Source organism: Camellia sinensis, chromosome 6, assembly GCF_055761805.1.
Source record: "Camellia sinensis isolate YWXY chromosome 6, ASM5576180v1, whole genome shotgun sequence".
In the NCBI taxonomy this organism is placed as follows: Eukaryota; Viridiplantae; Streptophyta; class Magnoliopsida; order Ericales; family Theaceae; genus Camellia; species Camellia sinensis.
Genome location: NC_138966.1, coordinates 78266205 through 78285721, shown reverse-complemented (window position 1 = coordinate 78285721; position 19517 = coordinate 78266205). Strand labels below are relative to the sequence as shown.

Below are 19517 nucleotides of genomic sequence, written 5' to 3'. Positions count from 1 at the left end.
CACTTTTCATAAACACAACGCTAGGAATGACCAAAACAAATGAGAAGGTACCACTCGCCTAAAAAATCACTTTGAAAAATAGGTTTGAAGGTCTAGAAGAAAACTATTTGGTCAATACATGTGTAGGAATGTTTGTCTCTTTTCATCCCTGACTTGTGCTCGAAACGATCTTTGCTTTCATCATTGGCAGCTCTTCATAGAACGCATAAGTTTTAAGGCCAGTCAAAAATAGGTTGTCTACAACTGGTTGTCTGGAACATAATGTTATCGTACCAAAAAAAAAAAAATTGAACAAATTGAATATGTTCAAAATATTTATGTTGAATAAAATTAATAAGTTCATACTTTATATGTTGAACAACTTTTACTCGTTCATACTTACTATGTTGAACATTTATTGCATATTTATTTTTATTCTGTTGAACATATTTAAGATATATCCTTAGTCTTGTACAACTGCTACCATAGTTCCAAGTCTTGAACACAACACAAAACCATTTCTCAACTTCTCGTACCCAACTGAGTAATGCTTCTTTACTTTTGAAAACCTACATTTAATAGGAAAACAAGTTTAGTACATTTCCAAAATAAAAAACAAAATAATAAAAAAAAAAGCTATCCGTTTATATTGTCTTGAAACATGAATGTACCTCTTTAGTAACAAATTAACTTGTGTAGTCAACAACAATTAGTTAAAACATTGAGTCGGTACAAAATTCTGCAAAAAAAAATTAATAAAAAAATAATTTCATGAATACAGAATGGAACAAACTTAATACGTTCAAAAATTTATATTTAAAAAATAATAAAAGTTTAATATTCTTTTAGGAATATTTGGCCAAAAGTCCCTTATTAGTCCTTTTTAAAGTGAAAAGAACAGTCCAAACTTTTTTAATTTGTAAGTCCCCTGAAGAAGAAGTGTCTCTTTCATCAAAGACTAACAAATTTGTTTCTATTTTATTTTATTTTTTGTAAACAATCTTACCCTTAATAACTACTTTTATGTTTCAAACTTTAAAATGATATAACTTTTGATTTGTATATTGGTTTTTAATAAAATTAGTAGTTGAAAAATTCTCTCGTCAATATCTATTAAACAAGATCTATGTTGGCTATGAAATTCTTTAAAAAAAAAAAATCTTAATTTTTGTTCCTATTGAAACTAACATTAATAGTAAAATTTTACTATGAATCAAAGTAAAATTTTACTATGAAACAAAGTAAAACTTTACTGTTTACGTCAATTACGACAGTATTTTTTTTTATTTATTATTTTTTTAAGAATTTCATAGTCAACCTAGATTTTATTTGATAGATCTTGATTTTATTAAACCGACATCTAGATCAAAAGTTATATCATTTTAAAATTTGAAATATAAAATTAACTAACGATATTTTGGTAATAATGGTGTGTGTTGGACTTTTCAAAGAAAACTTTTTGTACTTGACTTTAATGCATTAAAGTTTTATTATGAGGGGATTTTGATTAAATCTCCCTTTTTTCTTTTAAGGAATGAATTCAAAATGTTCAATTTTTTATGTATAAACATTCAATAGTTGGTCAACTTTAGTAATTTGAACAAAATAGTTTTGTTCAAATATAAATAATCAAATAATGGGTAAACGTTCAACTCTTATAATCTGAACACATGATGAACAAAGTCATCTTCCTAGTGATTATATGAATGAAAAAAAAAAAAAAAAACCAAAAGGTCATTGTAAGTAGTAAATTGACATTTTCATTATTGCACTATTCCAAACCAACAATCTGAGTGTCATTCATGGTGTGCAAATCTTCAAAACTAATTGATTTCAATATTCTTAAACCCTAAATCTTTGAAGGTAATAATGTTTTGAGTTTAGAAAATCAGTATACTGAAGAAGAGAATAAGGTGTGCTAATTGATAATGAATGATATCATGAGTGTAGTGTGCTAGATTATAATGTTGAAAATGGTCAAAGTTGAAAGATAATAAAGAAATACAGTGTTTGTATATATCTATAGATGATTGTGTGTAAAGAGTGATTTATGTTTTCATAAATGAATTCTTTTAATTGGTATAATACATATCCATATTTTTCTTAATGATCTTTTTATTTAAGGATATTATTGTAATATAGATTTAATAGCTCTAAAATCACCCTGAGAATTTGGTTGAGCACCCCAATTCTTAGGACACCCCAAGCCTAAATTTAAATTTTTTCTTTTGCACTTTGAACACCCCAATAATCCCAATCATATCCCTCATCACCCCAACTGGGCTCTAACCCAAACCCTAGCTCCAGCAGCCTCTTCCACCTCCGACCAACCCTCCTGTTGCCATTACCATCACCAACCACCTCACTTCTTCCTTTGTTTCGGTTAGCCTCTCTCCACCTCCATTATCTCTTTGGTTAGCCTCCTCTCGCTGTCACCGTCACAAACAATTCACTCTCTTTACAAATCGCACCGTTGTCCATCAATCCTTATTTTGATCTCCGTCTTGACACCTTCACCCACATTTCTTCTTATTTTAAAATCCTAGATCCAAAACCCTAGATGTTCGCGGTGACGACAATAGGAATACAACAGTGGCGAAGAAGGAAGTGGCAGCGACAAACGAATATAGGGAGGCAAGAGGTGGCAAGTGGCTAGGGAAATGGCTAGAAAAGGGATAAGAATGTTGTTAGGGTTAGGGATTTAAGTGAATATCTATTTTAGTAATTTAATTTTAGGATAGAACGACATTTTAAAATTTTAAAAAAAAAAGAAAAAAGAAAAAATTGATAGATAAGGTTCTTAATCAATGTTTTGGAACAAGTGTTACTATTGTCACATACTTGATTTCTTTGGACCCCCTACTCTTTTATTTTTTTTTATTACAATTTTGCCCCAACATCAATTTCCATTTTTGACCTCATCTCTATCCTTCCAACCCCAACCCTAAGCCTAACCCCAATCCCAACCCCAACCCCAACCCCACCTCCACCTCCACCTCTGCCTCCGCCTCCACCTCCACTCTGGCTAGTAGCCTCCTTCGGCAACCATTCCAATGCCTCCACATCGTCTCCCTCCTCCTCTTCTTCTTCTTCATCTTCTTCATCTTCATCATCTCAAAACTGATCATTCCATCGTCATCACAATCAACACCACTGATCATCTTCTTACACTCGTTGATCGAGCATTCCTTGTCGAGGCTCTGAAGCATATTGATCAATTGCACGGCAGAGATCAATCCATTCTTATCGATATCAAACATAGAGAAAGCCTCGGCGAGATTCTCCAAAACCTCATCGGAATCAATGTCTTTGGTGTTGAGTTCGATAAACTTGCTGAGATCGATGCATTCATCATTGTTGTCATCGATCTGCTTGATCATCATCTAGAGCTCCTCGTCCGTGGCGATGTGACCAAAGCTGCCAAGGATCGAACCGAGTTCTGACAATGAGATCTTTTCATTGCTATTAACGTCGAATTTCTTGAAGACTTGCTTGATTTCTTCTTTGATCTGGGCACGAGAGTTGAGAGAGGAGGATCGTGAGCCCAAGAAAGAGGGGATCAAAGATGCGGAGATTAGTTTCTTCTTTCAATTGAACAGTTTTGGAAAACCCATTTTGTTTTTTGTTTTTTGTTTTTCGGATTGGTTTGTGAATGAATTGAATCAAACAATGCAACAATGGAGAGTGAAGAAGGAGGTGGCAACGGAGGTTGGTAGCGATGTGCCGTAGTGGAGGGTGTAACCGGAGCAAGCCGTTGTCATCAATGGCCACTGGAAATAGTGGCAGAAGTTGTTGGAGTTCATGTAGATGGGATTTAAGGTTAGGGTTAGGATTTGGAGTTACGGACATCGTTGGTATTAAGATTGGAATTTAAAAAAATAAATAAATAAACTTCATTTGTTTAGTGAAGGTTCAAAAAAAATGTAGAGACCAAATTAAAAAGGTCGAAAATAACAGCCCTACTTAGGTTACATTAGAGCCTCTCGTAGGTGACAACCCAAAATGTGATTTGGCAAAACCGCCCTCGTAGAGCTGCTCTGATAAGCTTAGCTTTGAATGGCTTCAACTATTGATGTAGAACAAGTAGCTGAAAACTTCTTGGAACAATTGGACCGACAAAAGGCAAGAAAAAAGATGTAGAACAAAATTCTATAATTTTTATATTTCTTTATTTTATTATTTAGAATTAGGTTTTTGACTAGGATTTTAAATAGCTTAGAATTTTAGTCTCTTAGGTTTCTTAGTTCTCTTAGGTTTCTTAATTTGTGTTGATTTAAGTTTCCTAGTTTATTTTGGAATCACTTTTCCTACAAGTATTAGGTATAGTCTATTATAAATAAGCCTACAAACATATGTAATTTCATTCATTCAATAATATTTTTAAGAGCTTTCTTCTATCTTCCTTGTGGATTCAAGGTTGTTCTTGTGGATTTAAGAATTCTCATCTACTAGAACGATATCTAGTCTCGCGTGATTTATTCCGCTGCGTCAAGTGGTATCAAAGCGAGGATTCATCTGGCTCAATGGCACAAGACAGAGTAGATCATGCAAACCCTACTAGCAGTGATCGGGGGTCGAGGCCCTGTGGGTAGCATATGAGAAACAACAAGAGCAGTTGAACGAAATTCGTGATCTGCTTATTGGCCTGAATCTCAATGCTAACAACAGGCCACCAGTGGTTGATAGGGTTCGTGCTGAGGGAGTTGCCCAAGGCCAACCTATTAACCAGAATAGAGTGCGCACCGAATGATTTGCCCGAGGTCAACCTGTTCAGAATGCTCCTAGACGTCCCCTTCGTTGTCCATCTGATAGTGAGGAGGAGTCTGAGCCAGAGTTTGAACCACTTCCAGCCAACTATCAACCCCGAAGACAACAACAACAAGGGTTCGATGAATACCGAATGAAGATAGATGTTCCCCAGTTCAATGGAAATCTACATATTGAGGATTTTCTTGACTGGCTTTCAAAGGTGGAGCGATTTTTTGAGATGATGGATGTTCCAGAATCAAAGATGGTGAAATTGGTAGCGTACAAACTAAAAGGAGGTGCTGTGGTATGGTGGGATCAATTGCAGAAAAATAGGCATCGACAAGGAAAAGAATCTGTACGGACTTGGCGTCGGATGAAACAACTCCTCCAAGACAGATTTTTACCACCAGATTATGATTAACACTTGTTTCAGTTGTACCAAAATTGCAACCGAGGAAGCCGATCTGTATTTGACTATACAACTGAATTTTGCCGACTTTCAGATCGCAATAATCTGAATGAGACCGAAGGACAGCGTGTAGACCGATATCTCAATGGGTTAAAATTATCCATTCGGGAGAAGATGGGGCTATCAGTAGTGTGGACTGTGGATGAAGCACATAATATGGCTCTCAAAGCCGAGCTAATGGAGCGCAAGACAACCTATTCTGGATATCGTCGGAACCTTCCTGATTCATCGTTTCCCATTAGGGAAAAAGGAAAAGGGGCTGCCCAACCAACAGTTCCAGTAAATCAGCAGAGGGGTACTGCTGGTGGAGGAGGAAACCAGATGACTGGATCAAGTAGTAGAGAGGCATCTCGAAACACAAATCCTTATGCCAAACCAACAACGGATAAGTGTTATAGATGTGGTACGCCTGGCCATCGCTCTAATGTCTGCCTAGAAAGAAGGACTGCTAATTTAGTTGAAGAAGAAGATGAAATTGGAGATAATGGAGATGCAGAATATAAGGGTGATCGGTATGAAGGTGCTGAACTCGCTAGAGAAGAAGGAGAATGAGTCAACTGTGTAGTTCAAAGGGTTCTATTTACACCAAAAGCTGAGGACCTCAGTTAACGTCACAGTATTTTTTGCTCTTGTTGTACCATAAACCAAAAGGTGTGTGACCTTATTGTGGACAATGGAAGTTATGAAAATTTTGTGGCTAAACGATTGGTAACACACCTGAACTTGTCTCCTGAACCACACCCCTCTCCCTACAGTATTGGCTGGATCAAAAAATGACCTACTGTCAAGATAACTGAAGTATGTAAGGTATCTATTTCTATTGGTAAACATTATAAATTTGATGTATTATGTGATGTGGTTGATATGGATGCTAGTCATGTATTACTTGGAAGACCTTGGCAATTTGATGTGGATATTACATTTAGAGGGCGAGACAACACTTATGTGTTCAATTGGGGGTCTCATAAAATTGCTATGAGTCCCTTAAAGCAACACAAAGTGCCTCCGAAAGTCGAAGCGAAGTCTTTCCTCACTATAACCAATTCAGAGGCCGAGTTTGTGGCAGATGCGAAAACTTCACAAGAGTTATATGCTATGGTTGTGAAAACAATGGTACCTATGGCCAAGGAGAACACAGTCACACTAATCCCTCAGAAAATTCAACCATTGTTGGAGGAATTCCAAGAGCTTACTGCTGACGAGTTGCCAGATGAACTTCCACCCATGAGGGACATTCAACATCAGATTGATTTCATACCAGGAGCAAGTCTGCCAAACCTACCACACTATAGGATGAGTCCAAAAGAGAGTGAGATCCTACGGGAGAAAGTTGAAGAATTGTTGCGAAAGGGACTTATTCGTGAAAGCCTAAGTCCATGTGCTGTTCCGGCATTATTAACGCCAAAGAAAGATAGAAGTTGGCGAATGTGTGTAGACAGCAGAGCCATCAACAAGATTACCATCAAGTATAGATTTCCCATTCCCAGACTAAATGATATATTGGATATGCTGGAAGGATCAAAGTGGTTTTCAAAGATCGATCTGAGAAGTGGGTACCATCAAATTCGAATCCGTCCTGGGGATGAATGGAAAACAGCATTCAAGACTAAGGATGGTTTGTATGAATGGTTGGTTATGCCATTCGGCCTTTCTAATGCTCCTAACACCTTCATGCGAGTAATGCATCAAGTATTACGACCTTTCACTGGGAAATTTGTCGTGGTTTATTTTGATGACATATTAATCTACAATAAATCTGAAGAGGACCACATGTCCTATTTACGAGAGGTGTTGACAGCACTGGGGGTAAGCAAGTTGTACATTAATCTTAAGAAGTGCAGTTTCCTTACAAGTAGTTTGCTGTTCTTGGGTTATGTGGTTAGTTCAGATGGCATTCATGTGGATCAAGAGAAGGTTCGAGCCATCCAAGAGTGGCCAACACCCAAGACTGTTAGTGATGTTCGGAGTTTCCATGGGTTGGCTACGTTTTATAGGCATTTCATTCGAAGTTTCAGCACTATTATGGCACCAATAACAGAGTGCATGAAGAAAAGAAAATTCCTGTGGGATGATGATGCAGAAGAGAGCTTCTTGCTGATCAAAGAGAAGTTGTACACTGCACCAGTACTAGCTTTGCCCAGTTTTGAGAAGATTTTTGAGATAGAGTGTGATGCCAGTGGTGTGGGCATTGGGGCTGTCCTATCTCAAGAACATAAACCAGTGGCCTTTTTCAGTGAAAAATTAAGTGAAGCTCGGCAAAAGTGGAGCACTTACGACCAAGAATTTTATGCAGTGGTTCGAGCTTTGAAGTATTGGGAACATTACCTGATACAGAGAGAGTTTGTGTTGTATACTGATCATCAAGCCTTAAAGTTTATCAACAGCCAGAAGCACCTAGATAACATGCATATAAGATGGTCTACTTTCCTTCAGAAATTTTCTTTTACTATTCGCCACAAATCAGGGGTTTTGAATCGAGTTGCGGATGCCTTGAGTCGACAGGCTAGTTTATCAGTCACGTTGACACATGAGATTGTGGGTTTTGAGTTCCTGAAAGAACTTTATCCTGATGATGATGACTTCAAGGAGATATGGGCAAAGTGTATTCAAAGACAACCAGTAACTGATTTCCACATCACTGATGCCTATCTATTTCGAGGAAATCGCTTATGCATTCCCCGTAGCTCTTTACGAGAGAAACTAATTCGAGATCTCCATGGTAGTGGCTTAAGTGGACATTTGGGCAGGGACAAGACTATCGTAAGTATGTAAGAACAATATTTCTGGCCTCAGTTGAAGCGAGATGTTGGTAATTTTGTAAGGAAGTGCTACATTTGTCAAGTATCCAAAGGGCAGTCTCAGAATACTGGCCTCTATATGCCGCTACCTGTTCCTAACAACATATGGGAAGACTGGTCGATGGACTTTGTGTTGGGACTCCCTCGTACCCAACGTAGAGTTGATTCTGTGTTCGTAGTAGTTGACAGGTTTTCAAAGATAGCGCATTTTATTCCTTGTCGAAAGACTTCAGACGCCTCTCATGTGGCTCGATTATTCTTTCGAGAAGTAGTTCGTTTGCATGGAGTCCCTCAATCCATTACCTCAGATCGTGATGTCAAGTTCCTTAGCCACTTCTAGGTGACTTTGTGGAAGATATTTAACACAGCCTTGAATCGTAGTTCAACCGCGCATCCTCAAACAGATGGTCAAACAGAGGTGACTAATAGGACTTTGGGCAATTTGGTTTGCAACATTTGTGGAGACAAATCAAAACAATGGGATCTTGCTTTGCCTCAAGCAGAATTTGCATATAATAGCGCAGTTCACAGTGCCACAGGAAAGTCACCATTCTCTCTGGTGTATGTCACGCCTCCAAAATATGCAGTTGATTTGCTCCGTTGGCCTCGGGGTCCAGGAGTGAGTACTGCCGCCGAAACCATGGCCAAACAAGCCCAAATACAAGAAGAAGTACGACAGAAGCTGGAGGAAACAAATACCAAATATAAGGCAGCTGCAGACAACTATCGGCGCTCCAAACTATTCAAGGAAGGAGATCCAGTAATGGTGTTTTTGCGCAAAGACAGATTTCCAGTTGGCACATACAACAAATTGAAGCCTCGCAAGTATGGTCCATATAGGGTGTTAAAAAAAATCAATGACAATGCTTATGTGATTGAGCTACCAGATGACATGAAAATTTTCAAGACTTTTAATGTAGCTGATTTATATGAGTATTATGCTGAAGAACCCCTCTATCCAGAATCGAACTCGAGGTCGAGTTCTCTCCAAGAAGAAGGGACTGATGTAGAACAAGTAGGCGAAAACTTCTTGGAACAATTGGACTGACAAAAGGCAAGAAAAAAGATGTAGAACAAAATTCTATAATTTTTATATTTCTTAATTTTATTATTTAGAATTAGGTTTTTGACTAGGATTTTAAATAGCTTAGAATTTTAGTCTCTTAGGTTTCTTAGTTCTCTTAGGTTTCTTAATTTGTGTATATTTAAGTTTCCTAGTTTATTTTGGAATTACTTTTCCTACAAGTATTAGGTATAGTCTATTATAAATAAGCCTACAAGCATATATAATTTTCATTCATTCAATAATATTTTTAAGAATTTTCTTTTATCTTTCTTGTGAATTCAAGATTATTCTTGTAAATTCAAGAATTCTTATCTATTAAAACGATATCTAGTCTCGCATGATTTATTCCGCTGCATCAACTATAAGCCACTGAGCTATTTTGCAAGGTATCACAATCTGTTTAATGGATCTGCCACTCTCGGTCAAAGATCCCAAAGTGCCAATGCCTACAAGACAACCTTGTGCCCTACTATGCTTTTAAGGCAACGCAAAGTGTCAGTTCTCTCTCTCCCTCTCTTTACAATACCTTCTTTTCCATCTGCTTCTTTTTCAGTCAGGTACGTGTGCACTCATTTCTGCCAAGCATTTTTTTTAGGTTATTATACCGACCTTTCATGTTTTAAGAAAATAAAAAAAAAAATTACAAATACATAAGACAATTATAAAATAATTATATTATAAATAAAAAAAAATAGTGCAATTTTGATATATAAAAAGAGTTATATTAAACACATAAATAAATTTGTATTATCTACACAGTAGAGTTGTACTATCATAAAAATATAATTTTTTTATCACTGTTTCATTTAAAGGCAATTTTTTCAAAAAATATTACATGCATTATAGTTTTAATATAATTAAAGTGACCTCTCTTTTAATAAAATTAAATGGATTAAAATTAATGTGTATGGTACAAAAACAGAAAAATAAACAACATAAAATATACATTTTTATATAAAAGAGATAATAATTATACACACAAATTTCTTATTTGAAAAAATGAAGACAAAAAATTATTATAACAAATATAAATTTATTAATTTAAAATAATGTGGGTAGAATCTCTAATAAAATTTATAATCAAAGAAAATTCTCTAATTTTTCTCATTAAAAATTGATTCCTGAATTGAACGGGAAAATCTCCGCGAAGTATATTCCAATTTATAGGATTTTGATTTAAGAGCCAGACAACTTATTTCCAAATTAAAAGAAGTTTGAGTTGAATCTCCAAGCTTTATGGCTTATGGAGATTTATAAGCCTCAGTGAAAAAACCTTTCGGGCTTTGGAGCTTTGATCTTATGCGGCTTGTTCTTATTTGATGTAAAATTTTGTCTCTACAAATTGATTTTGTGTATGTAAAATTGTGTATATAATTTTATTAGAGATCACCCCTATTTATAGACATGAGTGGAGGAAAGTCTTAATAGACTTCAATTTTTTTGATAATTATTTCTAATTTATGTAGAGATAAATATCAAAATATTATTTAATAGTGTGTCATAATTTCATTAGCTTGACACCCTCAATATGATAAGTGGCTTAATTTTATTAGCCAAAAGCTTATCATCTTGAAAACTGCATCGTTTTGACACCTGAAAACTTGTGATTTGACTATTTATGTAATATTAAATTAAGACTAATTAGACATATGTCAATATTTAGGGGTGGTTTGGCATGATCTAAATAAGTACACTTTTTTATTTTTTATGAAATATGCTTAGGTATGGGTTGAGTTTAAAGTGATGTGGTAGAGATGTGATGTGATTTAAATAAGATGATGTGACTTAAATTGGATAGTGACTTTTAAATTTTTTAGCTTTTTTAAAGTACTCCAAACAAGGCCTTAATTGAAAAAATTGGCCTAACATCTCTCTTCAACTTTGAGTAGTAGGAGAGGTCTACAAATTTTTTTTTTTTTTTTGGTTAGTTAAGGTCCCTCATACCCTTTGTTTTTATTTTATTAAAAAAAAAAATATATGAAATTTACCCTCATTCGTCTCTCTTCTCTCTCTTTCTCTATAGATTTGGGTTTATCTTTTCTCTCTCAACCATTTCTCTGATCTCTCTCTTCCCAAACCCTAGAACCTAAATCTACCATCTCCTTATTCTCCAACACCGCCACCCCCGCCTCCTTCTACTCCAACGGCCACTTCATTGTCGTTGGCTCCCACTTTGGCCTTATCCATGTCTTCAACACCATGTCCCGAACCCCCCTATGCCACCTTCGCAGCCACGCTCACACCGTCTACCTCGTTCGCTACCATGAGGTTGGGTCCTTGATTTATCTGCTAAAGACTAGGGAATTGGTGATTATGGACAACAATAAACTCAAAGATTTGGCAAAATTTGGAGGACCTACACAGGAATTTAAAGGACCTTCTGAGATTTCTCTATGCCCCCGGGTTCTATTGTTATTCAAGAAGTTCATTACTCTTGGGTTATAGGTTTTGAATGGTGCATCAAATGGTAAAGAGAGAAAGTGGGTTTATTGACTACATTTATAAAGAAATTTCAAAGAAAATCAGATGTGTCAAATAAATCAATATACAAGTAAATTTCTTTGACTACATTTGCAGGGAATGTAAATTTCTCTAACTACATTTGTAAAGAAATTTTATATGCAAGTCAGATTGCAAGTGTGTAACGGCCAAAGAATATCAACATCTCAAGGAAATTTTAGAGAAAATCATATGTGTCGGAGAAATCAACATATAAGTAAATTTTTCTGACTACATTTACAGAGAATGTAAATTTCCCTTACTACATTTGCAAAACAATTTCAGAGAAAATCAAATGTGCTAAAGAAATCAACATGCAAGTAAATTTCTCTGATTAAATTTGCAGAGAATGTAAATTCTCTTATTATAGAAAAATCTTATATACAAATTAGATTGCAAGTGTGTAATGACCAAAAAAAATCGACATGGCAAAGAAATTTTAGAAAAAATCAAATATGTTAGAGAAATCAACATGCAAGTGTGTAATGTGTGCAGTGAAAATCAAATGCACAAGAGAGTAGTAAATGTGTAATGCCCAGATAAATTCCAAATATAAACACACAAACACACTCGGAGAAATACCAATGAGATTGTTGTGACAACCCCGTCATGTATTATGCTTTTAATCCTTTAAGTTTGCATGTGTTTATATGCTTAGTGTGAATTTGAATGTTACTTATGTGCTTAATATGATTCTTAGATTCATATTTGTTAATCGTAAGAATATATGTTGTGATTTTGGTATGATCTAAAATTAAAAGCCTAAATGGTGTCAAAAATCGAAATTGGTTTGTTTATTGTGAATGGCATAATTTTTAGAACCTAATGGGAGGTTTGATTAACATTTGATTCAATTTAAAATTAATTAGATTAACTCAATTTAATTAAGTTTGTTTGATTAGACTTAAGCTCTAATTGCTTAGTGTAACCCTTGATTAGTGTATTAAGTTAACTAAGCCTTATATATATATATATATATATGTTAAGAATGAGATCAGGCTCATTGTTTTGCACTCAAAAATATGAGAAAAAGAGCTTTAGAGATAGAGAACTTAATTTTAGAGAGAGGAAAAGCTTGGTTTGAAGATTAGGCAACGAGATTGAAGGATTGCAAAGAACAACTCAAGAAATTGCTAATACAAGCTCAATTGAAGATCTTAGGTAAGTTTTTTAACCTTAATTTGTGAGATTAAGCTATCAAATATGTGAATTCAATAGAATTATATGATTAAATATAAGAAATGCGCTAAAGATGATGAATTTAAAGTCAATTCATACATGCATGCACAATTTTATTGAACTCCATCATTTTGAGCATGATTTTTGTCATCCATGTTTAAATTAAGGATCATACCTTACATGCATTAATGAATTATGAAGTTTTGAAGCTTAATTCCATGTTTTGAGAATTTTGGCAAGAACTTGAAGTCATTTGGGTCATGCAAGATGAATTCATGAAGTTTTGAGTATAAGATTTGAAGTGGGTTTTGAATTTTTAAGGTGTTTTTGTGTTTTAGAACATGTCATGCAAAGGTTTTTGGCACTAAACTTGTGTTTTGAAGTGGGTTTTGAATTTTTAAGGTGTTTATGTGTTTTAGAACATGTCATGCAAAGGTTTTTGGCACTAAACTTGTGTTTTGAAGTTCAAACTGCGTTATGAAAAATTCAAAATTCGACCGCATTGCTCAAGTGAACAAGTCGTCGCTCAAGCAACTTTCAAAGATCAAAGAAACTCTCATGATCTATGTAAAAACATAACATGCAAGAACTCTTATGAATCAAGTGCTCTAAAACTTGACCAAATGCAAGATTAAACCAAGTGTTTTTCAAAGTTTAGGCCCAGAAAAATGTGTTTTGGATGGTTGAATGTTGAATTTCATGTTTGGAGGTCAATCTGGATTTTCTAGAAATTTGACCCACGCTCGAGCGTGAACCCTGAGTACATGCATTCCGCTCGAGCGGCGAGAGTTACGCTCGAGCGTGAAATGCGTATACCCAAAAGTTTGTGTGTTTTGCAGTACGCTCGAGCGAGAGAGTTCACGCTCGAGCGAGGACCTGAGTCTCACGCTCGAGTGGAGGTCGAGCGTCCGTCGAGTGTGAATTGCATGCATCCAGTACTTTTGCTTAAGTTTGCAGTCCACTCGAGCGGGGAAAGTCGCGCTCGAGCGGAGCTCCTTTGTCTGCATGTCCGCTCGAGCGTAGAAAGCCACGCTTGAGCGGGACCCCTATTTTCTGAAAATTTTGAAAAATGTTTTAAAGTGCATCTTTGCATCCTCTTTCCATCCTAGGCATTCCTAAGCCATGTTTAAGGCATCTTAATAAGGATATTGATGTAGAACCACACCGAGTCAAGATAGGAACTAAGTTGTTGATTCCCAAGTGTGTAACTTAGTGTGAGTTCGTTCTATAACTGTGTAGGGTTAGCATCCGAGAACGCTCATTAGCTGCTTATAGCCCAGTGCTCTGTGAGTAAAAATGTTGTAAAGATATGTTCAATTATGAATATTTTCTAAATGATCAACTGTTCTGTTTACTTAAGCGTTTCTGTTTAATGAACAAATGTTTGTCCTATTTGTAAATTGTATTGTGGCATCTTTAGCAACTTACTGTTACTGCTACTGTCACAGAGATCTCTGTCGGTTCCCATGTTTGGAACCACTACTGTTTACTGTTATGATGGCCATCAACTGACTGTTCGGTCTGTTAAGACCTACTGTACTATTTTGCTATTGGATGTACCACATATGACTGCTATGGTTTCTAAATGACTAATATGACTGTTTAATTACTGAAAGGACATTCATTCTTAACCTCTTTACATAGTTGTTATTCACTGGGCTTTAGCTCACTGTTTATATTTATATGTAGGTGTTCAGGCACCGGATCGATGCTAGAAGCGTCAGGTTAACTCCCTTTTTGCCAAGCCAACCATTGTACCTCACCTCGAGGTTCCAAGTCTGACCGAGCTAAGGCTGTTTTAGGGTGTCAAAGTTTCACCCTTCCGTCTCTGTTTTGTAATACTGTTTAAGACTTGTACTATATTGTGCTAATTAGGGATTTGGTCCATAACCTGGATGTTTGTACATATGGTGTATATATGTTTTGCTTATAAATGTGAATATGTTCAGAAAAGTCTTTTTGCATATAGACTGTCACAGCTCATTGGACATCTTTTATTTACTGCTTTGGCTTTCGCCAGCCCCTTACTCTGTATTACTGTCATTACTGTTAAGCAAGCCTTCGGTAATCACGGATTACTGGCCGGTTACGATGCTTAAACCCATAGGGGAGGGTTTGGGTCGTGACAGTATATTTGTCTCAATAGACCAAAGGTCGTTTTGAAAAAGAATATATTAGACCAAATGTCGTTTTGACAAAGATTATATTGGATCCAAGGTCGTTTTGAATATGAATATGTTGGACCCAATATCGTTTTGTCCCTTTGATATGTTTCAAGTATAATGGACTAAACCCGAGGTCATTTCGCTTCGTTATGATCTACTTAAGTCTGTTATGAATGGGAATAATATTCCACATGTAATATGTATAAGTATGATTTATTTATATACGAATCCCATTCATTAACCCCTTTACTTTGATATTATTTACTAAGTTTTCGCTCACTCTTTATATATATGTATGTAGGTGAGCAACCGGTTGCCCAACCTTAGAGTCTACCCAGGAGAAGCTTGTGGTTTTGAGATGTCAACTTTGGTGCCTCTTCTTAGAGGCTTTTGTTTCTTTTGTTTTGATCTTTTACTTTCTTTTGTTGGTCATGTTTAAGGTCATGTTTGACCATGTCTGTGTATAAGTTTTTATTTTTGTATGGTTATGATATATGTATGATTTTGGACATGTGAGATCTCTTGATATATGAATATGTGTGAGTTATTAATGTACAAAATGTTTTTGTTTATGCCATTTATATACAAGTTCATTGGATAAATTTTTTACATTTCTACTTCCGCTTCTGACCCCATACAATTAAATGTAATATGATTTCTGTCCAAAGTCGTAAGTAATCTCATGATTACTAATCGATTATGATCCAGACCTCTAGAAACGGGTTCAGATCATGACAATTGTGATGTGTTCAGAGAAATTTCAAAAAAAATCAAATAAGCCACACCCACCCAACCCCCCCCCCCTCCCTCTCTCTCTCTCTCTCTCTCTCTCTCTCATATGTTTGGGATTCTCTTCCCAAAATGAGCTCTTTGATTACTTTATGTCTCATTCCAAGAACAATTTTCTGAGTTATAATTAAATATATACATATATATATATATATATACATTATAATTAAACAAAATATGAGACATAATTAAATAATTTATTAGTCATAATTAAAATAAAATTATAACTAAAGAATAAAATTGATTGTAATTAAAAAATAAAATAATATAAGTAAAAATACATATAGTACATCTTTTTTTAAACGAGTGTATTAGAATTTCCCAAAGAATTTTTACAAGGCATTTATTTGCTGCATGACTTTGAGTAGTATAGTACAATGGCGAGTGACTGAGGTTGCTGTCATAGCTTGGACCCATTATTACCTGAAGACTGGAAGTGCAATTGATGTATGCTTCTACACACAGAAAGCTCTCTTATTCAAACAAACACAAGGAAGGTAAAGCGCACTCTGTGTCTCTCTCATGGTCTATGTTTCTGCTCATAATGACTCACAAATATAAATTCAGGCGAAATTGAAAAACACAGCACTGTGGCTTTCTAGCAAACAAAGGCAAAAGTTGAGAAATTGAAACAAATATCAAGTCGATTGAAAAATGGGTAATTCATTGAACAAGTTGATTTTATATTGAAAGGTCAAACTTACAAAACTCTACAATCAATGGTGGGAACAAAAGTGAACCACCCCTTTGAACAATGAACAAAAATGAAACTATAAAAAGTCCCCAGACAACCTTCAGAAAGAAGGAAATAGGGATGGAAAATTTGAGATCAATGTAACACAGAACTTAATAAAATTAACAATAATTACAAGTGCCAACACAAGCCTACAAGTTCTCTACCCCATCAGTTCTTGAATGTTGAGATCCCAACCCAACTCCATGGCAAAATCATGATTCACAGCTCTCCTCACTTGCAGATTCAAACAACCATTTGAAGGTCGCGAATCATCGGCGGTGGTACCTTTGTTGGTGAACACAGACTAGCATAGCTTATTGGAAAACTTTGGCAATAGCTACCAAGCATAATAACAATTAGCCTATAAATTCACATTATGATGCTTCCTCTGTGAAACCAATTGGATCAAATCAACATTCTCCTCTATAATATACACATGAGAGAGAAAGGGTACCTCAGGAACCCACAAGCTCATCATTTCCATATGAACAACTTGTTAATTCCCATCATTGTATTGTTCTTGTAAGCTTACACTTGGAAATGAAGATAGTAGCTGTGTAATTTAGACTACACAGCTTCAAGAGCTCGGCTGACCGTTGCTTCAATGCGGGATTGCAACCGCTCTGAATTACCAGTAGGAGCTTTGCAGCGAGGCCTGCATCGATGGCGAGCGGTGCACATTCTTCAGGGGCAAGCTTGCAGACAACCCACAAGATCGAAAGCGCCAATTGAGTGATTTTTTCTGAAACTTTCATTAACAACATGACCACGTTAGGAATGGTGTTGGGACAATCCTTGAGAGCCAATCTACCCTCTGGAAGAGTTATCAAAAATTCAAGGATGTGAAGGGCTAATTCTAAACACTCAGCATTCAAATTGGGCAAAAGCTCAACTATCTGAGGAATAGCCCCAATGCTCACTACTGAATTCCTCACCGATTCGTGCGAGCAGATCATCTTGAGTAATCCGAGTCCTGACAATACTCCATTTGGGTGTCTCTTATCTTTAACTAATCTCAACAACCCTACCAAGAGGCTCAAACTCGACACGATTTCTGACTCGAAATCCTTCCCAGCCATCAACATTTGGATCAATTTCGTGCAATTGATCTTCGTCTCAACCGACCCTTCATTCAACATGTCCACCATTAACGATACCTTGGCAGGTTGCATCAAATTCGTCTTTGAATCCGAATCAAGATCCAAATTCACAAGAATCCCAATTGCCTCGGACCCAACTGCGTGCGTAGTGAACCGACCCAACAATGAAGAAATTAGTCCAACTCCACCATTGTCGACCACTGTTTTCTTCACTGAATCATGAGCAGTGACGACCTGTCTAAGGTCCTTGAGTGCTTGAACTCTGGCTTGACCTTTAACCTTCTTCAGAGTCTCCAAAAGCTCCAAAGCCCTTCCTTGAACATCCTCTGATCTCTTCTTCACCGCCAAGTACTTCTGAGAAAACCAACTGTAGATTAGATGGTGAAGGGTAGTGTTTGGGGTCACCGAATCGTCCCAGAGCTCTTGCATTGTGGTGGGGCAAGTGAAGTGTCCCAAAGAGAACCATTTGAGAATGTTTGATCTCTCGTAGGTCTGCCCAGTGCAGAGAGTCACTGGATCTTGCATTGGCTCCAAAGAAATTGGGCAAATGAAGACACAGGGCACCTCTATTGAATCAAGCTCTGCAATCATCTTTTTCAGATCCAGTTTCTCACCGGTGGCGCCGCCGCCGCAGATAGCCCCGCCTCCGCCGCCTAAAATTCCATCTTTCACGGCGGTTTCCAGATCCAAGATGTGCCCGCCACCGCCGACATCGCACTTCACATCCCCATCTCTCCGACGACTAAATGGCTGATACATAGGCATTTTCACACACCCTTTTGTTGACAAAACTAGGAAAAGAAAAGACTTATCAGGAGAGGAAAAAAAAGACCCAAAACAGAGCAAACCCTTGAAAATCACTCTGAACCAAGCAACAAAAAACAGAAGTATTCTTCGAGGCACATCACGACCATGGAAAAGGACATGAAGCGTGTGGTAGAAAAAAGATTACAAAGAGAAGAGTTTCACACTCTTTTATCTCTCTCTCTCTCTCTCTCTATTTCTCTCTCATTGACAATTACAATCAAGAATAGACATCAAAGGGGACATCTTTTCTTCAAGACTGCCTTTTTCTTTTTTTAGCTTTACCTGATCTCTTTATCTGGTCAAAAGATCCGAATTGTTCATTTTCACCATCATCACGACCTAACACATCATGAACATGTAATCTTCTTCTCTAATACCAAAGCTCACTTCCTCTTGAAGCTCAAAAAGAGTGAAATCATTCAAACCCAGATTAGAAAAGAAATCAAAAGGAAGTAGTAATCAAAAGTGAGAGAGAGAGAGAGAGAAGAAATCATCACAATACAAGCACTCAAAGATGAACAGTGTACACTAAAATTAACAAAGGAAAATGAGGGAATTGTTATAACAAGAAGGAGATTCAGATGATTACATGAAAGAATTGAAAAATCAAGAACAATAAGCCACAAAGAAGGAGGGTGTAAAGAGAGAGGAAAGCAGGAGAAAAGCTATCCCCTCTGTCTATGGACTCCTCTTCTGATCTAGTTTTGGGGCTGGAGCTCAAAACAAAACCCTACAGCAAACAACTGTTTTCTTTACCATTTCTTTCTTTTTCTTTTTTCTTTTTGTTTTTTCAAAAGAGAAAAGATTACCGGGAGCTACGGGCTATAGCCAGTAACTAGGGCGTTTTGCTGGTGCCCCACACGTGCAGCGCTGTCCAAATTCACAGATATATCCGGTTTTAATACATGCAGTGCTAACAAATCAAACAATATCCGAATTTTTTAATACTGAAATTTTAGTCACCATCTAGGGTTGCAATGTGGCGGGTCCAACCCAACAATTCAGCTTTAGCTTGCCAAATTCTTAAGTTTTGAAAAGTAATTTCATTTTTTTTTTCTTCTCTCAATCAATATAACAATGTTATACTTTACCAATATTAAATAATTAGTACATCAAATTAAAATATCGTTCACCTTATTCGATTCTAATTTTTTAAATGTTGAACTTTTTTTTATATTTTT

At 36.3% G+C, this 19517-nt stretch overlaps 2 pseudogenes across 1 annotated transcript; both read right to left on the bottom strand.

Moving 5' to 3' along the window:
• Positions 1-442: 442 nt before the first annotated feature.
• LOC145793372 (putative calcium-binding protein CML25 pseudogene) lies at positions 443-3593 on the bottom strand (annotated as a pseudogene).
• Positions 3594-16340: 12747 nt separating this feature from the next.
• On the bottom strand, positions 16341-19123 carry LOC145792718 (U-box domain-containing protein 30 pseudogene; annotated as a pseudogene). Its single transcript, XR_014332504.1, has one exon. The product of XR_014332504.1 is annotated as a U-box domain-containing protein 30 pseudogene (transcript).
• Positions 19124-19517: the final 394 nt, after the last annotated feature.